Consider the following 10,182-nt stretch of genomic DNA (forward strand, 5'->3'; position numbering starts at 1 on the left):
ATTAAAAAGAAAAATAAATTATTCTTTTTTTAAATGAAAGGAAGATTTAACATTTCAAAAGAAGAAATATCTTTTCCACTGCTTTTATAGATTTATTGTTATTCACTGCATAGAATTTGGTTAACATTCATAGTGATAAGGGGTGGGGGTAGGCGGGGGAGACATGAGATGCCGTGTCCATTAGATTAGAGAAATGGGACCATGAACACAATATAACAGCAGCACCAACGTCACATCAAGCTTTTCAAACAAAGATAGAGGGGGTCAGTAGTGGAAAGAGGTCAATTCTTACGTCCTGCTCTGTTCGCTCCTTTTTGGTTATTCTCTCGTTTTTAGTAAATTAATTTAATTAAATTTTATAATTAAATTAGATTTAATTTAAATTTAAATATTTAAAAATTATATTAAAAAATATTAAATATTATATATATTTTTAATTTAATTAAAAATATATTTTAAAATATTAACTAAAACTTAATTCATTTGACTTTAAAAGAAAATATTAATTTTAAAAAATGGATGGAGAATTTGCTAACGATTTCATTTGATAAGGTGGAAGGGAAAAAAACGATGAATGATGAGAATGATGAATTGACACCATCTTTTGCTATACTTTTCTTCTAACCAGTTTTTGGACTTATGGATCTGTCACAACAATTAAAATTCTATAAAAATACTTATGTAATAAGTAATAAAAGGTACTCTCTTCGCTTCAAAAAAAATAATTTACTTTCCTTTTTAATTTATTTCAAAAAGAATGATTCTTTTTTTTTTTTTGCAATACTTTAATTTCAACTTTTCACGTGGTATGTCTAGGACCACAAGATTAAATGACATTTTGGTATATTTGACATAACTTTAATTTAAGGTCATAAAATTCAAAAGTCTTTTTTATTTTCTTAAACTTTGTGTCAAGTCAAAGTAGGTTATTCTTTTTTAAACGGAGGGAGTAATAATTATAAGTAAACTCTTAAAAGTTACAAGAAACACAAATAAAGGGCATATTTTAATATTTAAAATTAATTATCTTAATCTCATAGTAGTGCATCATATCAGAGTCGGTAGTTGGAAACACCAAATAGTATACTGAAGATATCAAATACGCCAGGGCTAATGAACTCAGCAAAGGCACATACAAACATGCCACGGTCACTGAAAAATAGAAAATCAGAAAATACATTGATGAAGCAAAATATATATTAACATAAATAAAAATACAATTTAATTGTAACATACTTAGATTGAGGGTCCTGCTAGGCTGTATCCTTCACAATGACATACTTCAAAGTTTGTTCATGGACTTATTAATGTATGCGGATTTACAATATCAATCAATATCTGATCATTTTTCGTAAAAATCAGTGGCAGCAAAAAATATAGGTATCATGGTAGAAAGAGATCAAACATAATCAATAATATTCTTTGAATGCACAGCACCTCCCATCATTGAATCATAAACATACAAACACCTATGTATAATTCGAAAAACAACCAATATCCAATGAAATGACTCACTAACATTCACAGGAATGATGATATTATCAACAGAATCCCAGGGAACATTGGCAGGCATTTTGTAACCCCCTAATGTACTAGCTAACATAGTGTTCAGGAGTGATACACCTCATGTCTTTATTCAAATTCAATCATTGTTGCTCAATTGAACGTATCCATTTAGCGAAGAAGACATCAATAGTGGTGTATCTAATCGATTTCATCACACTGTACTTTGATTTTTTTCGCAAATAATACATTATCACATGTATATGCTGATTAAACATAAATTAAATTAGAATAAAGCAAACACATAAGCAAAACTGTTTTCAAATAAATAGTAAAAAAAATTCAAAATTCCTCATTAAGCAAAACTGTTTTCAAATAAATAGTCAAAAAGACTACAACAATTCAAAATTCCAAATTTCTCAATCATTCCACTACACATACAAACTTCGCAACAAATAGATTCACCAAAATTTATACCGCATACAAATTTTACAGCAATGCAGACTAGTTCAATAACTTTTACACAAAAAGATTTCACCAAATTCATAATTTCTCAGTCAAAATTTCACTACAACTAAACAAGTTGCGTGATATTTATACCGCATACCGATTATCAGTACTCGAAAAACCACCAACAATGCTATGATAGCTTACTATATGAAAGACAGTAAGGTGTTATGACATGAGAGAATGCTATGACAGTTGCCGCTAATAGAGTTTATAGTATTCATTTATTTTCTATAATATAAATATTATATTATATGATCCTGAAACGAAAATTGTCATAACTAACATTACTATTGTAATGGGTTGTGTCAAAGCATCTAAAGTTCTCCTTCCTATTTGTGAAAAAAAGATTTATCAATTATTTGATAACAACAAGCGTCTTATATTTAACTCATCAAGTGATGATCAATTTGTTGGTTTCCTTTTTGCAGAATTTTCAGAATCCTTAATGAAAATATTTTTGACATACATAGAAACAGAAACATGTTTAAAATAATTTTTTAATGGCATACATAGAAACATGTTATCTCCATACACATGAACATCAAGAAATAATTCAAAACTAAAGAAAATACAAAAAATAAACCTCATCATTTCATAGTCGTCTAGTATGAATCAAGGTGTGGAATCAATTTTTTTCTTCAATTTTATGTCAGCCAATATATATATAGGAATTATCTTGTTCTGTAAAGCAGTTTTTGCAACACTCCTACATACATTTTTGAAAGATAATAAATATTTTTTTTGATTGAACCGTAAATAAAAGTAATTTCAAATTCAGAAACAACACCTATTTCGTCTTGAGTTCGAATTTGGATAACACCAATCAGTAAACTGCTGGATCAACAATTTCAGAGTCTCAAACCCAATATATTTCTCAAACGGATGCTTGCTCTTGAAGTACAATGGACATCTTTGGGAGCTTGTATCAGGTTGGTTATACATTACTACTAGCGATTTGTTAAATATAAGAGGCGAAGTGATATGAGTTTTATCTTTTGGTGTTTTCAATACTCTAAATGTTGGTTCGAGATCAACTAATTGACACTCAGTAAAAAAAAATAAAAATTCATCCAACTAATGGATTATTCTCAACTTGAATGTTAGAAACTGTGAATGAAACATAAGAACTCATGAAGAAAATTTCAATAATGTACAATCTTGTTATTATAGAAATAAAATGTAATATGAAAGAATAGAAATATTACCATTCAATCGGACAGAAACATTATCATCAAAAGAATATTTTTCAATGATTGGATCAACAAGGAATTCATTTTGCTTTTTGCTTGTACTTGGTGTTTGTAATCTAATGTCCACATTCTTAGGACAAATATAGTGTTTTAATAACAGTTAATAATGAGAAAAATGATAACCAATCAAAATAAGTAAAATATGACAAGATTATAAATCCTTAATAAACAAAAAAAACTATAAACAAATGAGAACAACATTAAATAATAGTTCAATGCAATAAAAATTAAACCTCTTTTTCAATAAATTCAGATGGCTATTATTTAACCGATCTTAATTCATTCAATTCAACTTCACAGATTCAGCAACAAATTCCCTCATCCCATTGAATTACCTAGCAACCTGAAAAAAATGAAAAGATATATCAAAAACTAAACCATATTAATAATATAATGATAAAACTACAGATTAAACATACCTTCTTATGATATTCTATCCTTTCTTTGAAAACCTATACATATATAAATGTAAAGTACATAGTTAATAGTGCAACTGAAAAATATAACCCTACGAAATGAATCCACAAATATGTTATATTGGAAAGATGATGTGCATTATAACGTTTTACATATATTTCAAAATAAATTCTGAAATAACGACATATCATGATAGACCTGCGCATAGACATACAAAAATATCAAAGATATGTTTATTGAATATTAAAAAAATAGTGAATATGTACTTGAAGATTAATTTATATTAGAAACATACAATAGCTATTTTATTCTTTAAGACAAGAAATGCATCTTCAGTTATGAATGGTTCAGAATAGTCTGAATTATTATGATGGTCATGACCTAAGTTGTTCTGCCGAATAGCTTCAAAATTGAATTCCACCTTCTCTTCATCGGTAAACATAATGTCTCTAAACTCATACTGAATTTTGAACAAACAGTTAGATTTAAAATTAAACACTGATATGCCTAAAATAAGTTACTGCATACCAATAATATACATATGAAATATGAAGAAAAATTTCTGTTACTCAAAATAATTAACCAATAAAATATTGTTAGAATATTACCATTACCCCATTGTTGTAACGCTTGAACATTGTACTCTGAAGATAGTCATAAAAAATGAGTTCTTCATATGACTTTTCATTTAAAATTTTAAAATTTTGGGATCCAGCACGATTAACAACACACTTATCAAGGTCCAAACAACACTTATAGACTTAGATTTGAAGCGCAAGATGAAATTCTCAAAAAGTAAAAAAGTAAAAGAAGATTTTATTTTCATCTTATGACTACATATTTTTTCAAGACTTGAAAACACTCACCTCCCCAATCATACTTCAAGTAATGGCTTGATTTTAACAAGTAAAAAATCAAACTTCTTACTGAACTTTTTTGGTTACTCAGATTGAAGAAATTGACTTATGAAGTATAATATTTCAATTTTGTACAAATATTCATCTCGAAAAGCGATCTTCTTCTAAACAAAATCATCATAAAAACAGACCTCATGACCTTATTCATATTCGGATAATATCTATCCATTAATTTATTTTTTTCTTTAGGGTCGAAAACAAAATTAAATTTCTTAAATCATTTCAACCCACTAACTACACAAAATTCTCTCTTTTTAAAATGCAGTTCGTTACTATTGATACTGAAGATGAATAAATCATTGATATCGTTATTCGCTTCAGCAAGCAATAGACTACGAAGAAGCTACGATTGAACTTTCAAATACTGCATATTCAAAAAATGCCCAAATGAAGATTTCTTAAACCTTTTGAAATTCTTTTTGTTCTATCTCTGTTTGAGATCCTCAAACACATTAACTTTTATGTGTGCTGACCAGTGAGTATACTGTTTTTTATTATGAAAAAAAAGATATAAGGCATACATTAATTTTCATAGAATACATTAACAAAAGACGTCATAGAGCATATATATTAATACTATTTCAAGACTAGTGTGTGTAAAGTATAGGCTGTGGGAATGTTCTGTTTTCTTGTTGATACAATGTGTTAAGAAGAAAAGAAAATCTTAAGAGATTAGCTATACTCTTGTTCACCTACTGTAATAACTATGTGAGATGTATATGTATTATATGTGAGAACTGCTGGTACAATGATCTATTCTTAAAGCTTTTCAGACCATAATTTCATCATATGCATAGTATACTTAGTAAGCTAATTACTATATTTTCCCTGTCTTTCTTATGGTTTGCAATTTACTGCCGACTTATTGTATGATGAGGAGATGTTATTTTAAATACTTGTTTAAAAGGAAAATATAGAAAATAATACTTATGTTGTTGATAAGGATACCTTATGTATGAATCCCAGTAGAGGTCACACTATATTTTCATCTGTCTAAGCCTTGGTAGAGAGAAAGGGGGTGGTAGCACACACTCGATTGATTATTCGAGGTGCATACAAACTTCTTTGACACCACCACATAAGGAGAATCTAAACCGCAACATCTTAATTGTGAAATTATGCACATTAGCTAGGAGAAAATTCTTACAGTTATGAAATTAAAAACAAAAAGTATTTCTAGTAAATTAATATAAGACAAACTTCATACACAACATAAACAATTCACAAAACTTTTGCCATGAAGCTAAAAAAACATAATGCACCAACTTGTTTCAGAGTTAGAAGTTATATTTCAACTTTCAATCACTAACAACAACAAAAGTGATATTTCAATCTTTAACCACTAACAATAACAAAAGTGATATTTTGACTTAATCCAAACACTAACAACATCAAAAGTTATATTTCAACTTTCAATTACAAACACACAAAATTTATGAAGTCTAATTTATATGCATGTCATTAAAAATTAAAAAAAAATGATTCAATATCAATTTTATACCAATTTAATACAGAAATGAAAAAAATCAAAATTAGATTATACTAATCTTACAAACTTTTCCTGATTTGTTCGAGTCAACCTTCTTATCATCAACTTTGCCAACACTCACATTAGCCTTGGACCTTGTAACTCTAGCATTTTCATGATTTTTCATTTCTGATTTCTTCGTTTTATGAGCAAAAATTTCATATTCAAAATCTGAATCTTGTTCACCAACAACATTTTTTCTCTTATCAACCATCTTATATTTAGAAATAACAACCTTTTTTGACACTAAATAGCTTTGTATGTTGAGTTGCAGCTGCTTCAAGGATGGTGAATTTTTTGAAAAGCCGATTTTGATCAATAAAATTTTACTTTGATTATGTGAAATAGAATCACCTTCAACTACCTTGTTCTTGTTCTTTGATTGTGGAGATGGGGTAAAGCACCCCAAATCAAATGAGGGTCTAGATAGAATAATCGAATTATTTTGTTGTATTAATCTAGGGCTTTTTCTATTAGGGATAGAATCAAATTTGTTTTTTTCGGACATGTCTCAAGAAAAAAAATTTAAATTGAAAACTCTTAATCCAAGCTCTTGCATATGAATGTTGAAAAACCAAGTATCATACTCAAAAGAAGGCAAAAAAAGTTGAAAAGGGTAAAAGAGTAAAGAGTTTTATGGGTAATGATATATCGTAAAACGTAAAAAATTGTAGAAAAAAATTAAAAGAAGGGAAAAAAGTTGAAAAAGGTAAAGAGTTAAGTCTTTTATAGATAATGAAAATTGTAAAACGTGCAAAAGTGTGGAAGTAAGTTAATTATTAAAGTTAATAAAAAGTACAAAATCAAGTCTTAACTTTAAAAAATATATTTACCATATATGACTCCTTAAATTATGAATAAACTTTAATACTTGATTGTTAAAGTAAAAAAAAATCATAAATACCAATAATATAACTTTCCATAATTATCCAAAGATTTAATTAAGAGTGTTAAATGTTAAATGCTAAAAATAAGGAAATAATATAATATTAAAAAAAGATTTTTGGATATTTAATTAAAAAAATTTTTTCTAAAAAGTTGCTAGAACTTGAAATTATTTCTTTAATCTAGTAATTATTGAAAAGTTTTTCTATAACTTGTAATAAATAATCTAATAAGTTTTTTTTAGGATAATTTTCACTAAAAAAAATTACTAAATGATAGAGTTATCAATACGAGTTGGCCCAATCCATTCAGGATTTGAAATTTGACGGATCAGGGCAGGCTAGCCTATCAAGATGATGTAATGCCCCGCAAAATCCTCTTCCAGTCTGAGCCTTAAAGTGTATTTGGTAAAGCGAAAATTCGAGTCAAAATATTTTGAAAATATCCTCCCAAGTATGAAATAATTTGAATTGTGTGGGAATCTATTTGAGCATGAATTAAGATCATAGAGGTCTCCTAACTTATGGACGAGTTGAAAACTTTCCTATCGTTTAAGTTTTAGTGACCGTCAAAATTTGGGTCAACTTCAATCTACCTTAAATCGTTGTATATGAATAATTGGGTGGATTTATATATATCAAATGAAATATATTTTAATTAGCTTTCCAACGATACTAATTTTGCCTAAATCTGATATCGGAGCAAAGAGTTATGCCCATTTTACTCCAGCATGTCAAGCTGGAAAACGATGACGACGTTTCTGACGGGCTATCACGTTTCTGACGACCTTTTTGACTACGTCGTCATATTTTCATGACATTTCTGATAATATCGTCAGCCCTAGGCAAAAAATCAAGAATTGGACCCCTTTTGTGATGACCATTCGTGACGGCCTATAACGGACCTGACGGCCTGTCACAGATGCCGTCAAGAACATTTTTTCTAGCAATTCAAGGGCATTTTTACAAGGGTATTTTGTCCAATTCCCACTTTTTTGAGCCTCTATAAATATGAGGAACCCTTATTCAAACCCTAATTTCTCCATTTCTCGTCTAATTCTCTAAAGAGAGAAAATCTAGGGTTTCAATTCAAGAACCTTAATCCTCCCAAAATTCATTAATAAATCTTCAAGCTTTCTTCAAGAATCAAGTTCCTCATAGTGTGGGCTTCAATAATTTATTTATTTCAAGTGTGGATAAGGTTTGAAGTACTAACGTTCATTCAATTTCAAAGGTTAAGGTATGTAGATGTTGATTCTTGGGTCCCTTTCATCCAAGAAGCTCAAGAACCCTTTTTAAAACTAAAATATTTTTATGTTTATGAGTTGTTAATGATTTGTATGAGTTGAAATGGATGTTTAATGTGTTGTTGAGTTTTGATTTATGTTTACCTATAAAATATATGAGCTTTGACCCTAGTATGTGGAATTCATGTGATGTTTGTGATAGACCCTCTTGAAGTTATTTTTTCATGTGATGTGTTCATGACTTTTGGGTATAGAAATGGTTGAACAAGTGAAGAACGTTCCCCATAGGTTTGATAAAGAGCTTAGGTGAAGCATAAGGGCCACTATAGTATGTTGAATAGGAAACCCCAAATTGTGAGCTAGTCCATGCATGCTTTAATGAGTGAAATGTGCCAAGATAGCATGAAATCCCCAAGTAGGTGTAAAATTGGTCGTGTCTAATGGTTGTTGAAAGACCCTAGTGAAGAAGTTCAGATATGATGGTTGTAAATTCCCCAATTTTGTGCTCTTTGATATATGCTAAGCTTTTAATACATGTCAAGTGGTTAGCAAGTAAATAGTAATGTGCTAGTATGAAGTTCCCCCCAAATTAAATGTATCCAAATACATGACAAGACCAATATAGGTATGAAGTACTTGATGTAAGATCTCGTTGAATGGGGTATAATCTAATAGCATGTCTTCCCTAGGCTAGTATATGATTGTGAACCGATGTTGATGATCCTTAATGGTTTGAAGTGACCCTTTGGTGGTTGTGATGATTAATAGAGGTCTATGTTTCCCAAATTCTTAATGCGATGTCCTAAGGATCTTGAGAGGGAAAGTATGTTATGATGCCCAACTACTTGAAGTGATTATTTAATGATTGTGATAATACATGAATCATTGTAATGATGAATGAATGCTTGTAATGATGAATAAATGATTGTAGTGATGCATGGATGACCATGATGATGCATGAATGATTTCTGATGAAGAATGATTATGTCTTACTTTTATGTTGTTGAGTCCTGGGGTATTTATACCCAAAAATAGAGCTATTGTCTAGAGCCCGTATCAGTTTCTCGATAATTCCAATCGAGCCATGATTCTCAGAACTCAGTGAACTATATAACTCTGTATCCTCAGACAAGTGCGAATCTTAATAAAGCTCAGTAATCTTAGTTATCTCTGTAATCTCTATATCGCTAGTAATCTAGCCTCATACCTGTAATCAACTCAGTTTTAATTGTATACAAGTCATTCAATCCTAATCTCAGAAGCGATTTGAGTAATCTATTCAAGCTCTGTATCGTCATTCAGATACCATGATTCGATATCTTTTTCGTCAGATACGGAACCAAATAATCTTAGCGTAACTCAGTCAGATCTTTTGAGTAATATGATCAGTGTAAGATTCAGTTCAGCCTGTGTTCAGTTGAGAATTCAGGTCTGAGTCTTTCAGTTGGGAGTAGAAACTAGCACCGAGCGAGCTCAAGGATGGGATCTCACTTACTAGTAGAGGGTGAGATTCTTAGAAGTAATCGTTCTGCTCCAGAACTACGTAGCCAGCATAGGTTGAGACATTACACCTGTTAGTTGAGGGTGGATGAGAGACATCATACCTGTTAGATGAGGGTAGATAAGGTGGCTTGACCTACTAGATGAGGGCTCTACCGTTCTCGTTTGAGGACCTGCTAGATGAGCGTCATATAGAGTTGTTTTTACCAGTGGCGCGGTAATGACACCCTTTCAACTGGGGCACAGGTTGGACCCCACCTGTGGTAGGTCAGGGCATGTCGGTTAAGTTACTACTTCCCACAGTTTCAGTTTTAGATTCAATCTTAGTTTCAGAATCAGTCTTCAGAAATTAAGACTGTCAGATACAGTCATCTATCATTGAGAGGAACTCAGCTAGTTCTATTGATTTATGGACCATCCCATCAG

This window comes from Capsicum annuum, chromosome 9 (assembly GCF_002878395.1).
Source record: "Capsicum annuum cultivar UCD-10X-F1 chromosome 9, UCD10Xv1.1, whole genome shotgun sequence".
NCBI classification, from domain to species: domain Eukaryota; kingdom Viridiplantae; phylum Streptophyta; class Magnoliopsida; order Solanales; family Solanaceae; genus Capsicum; species Capsicum annuum.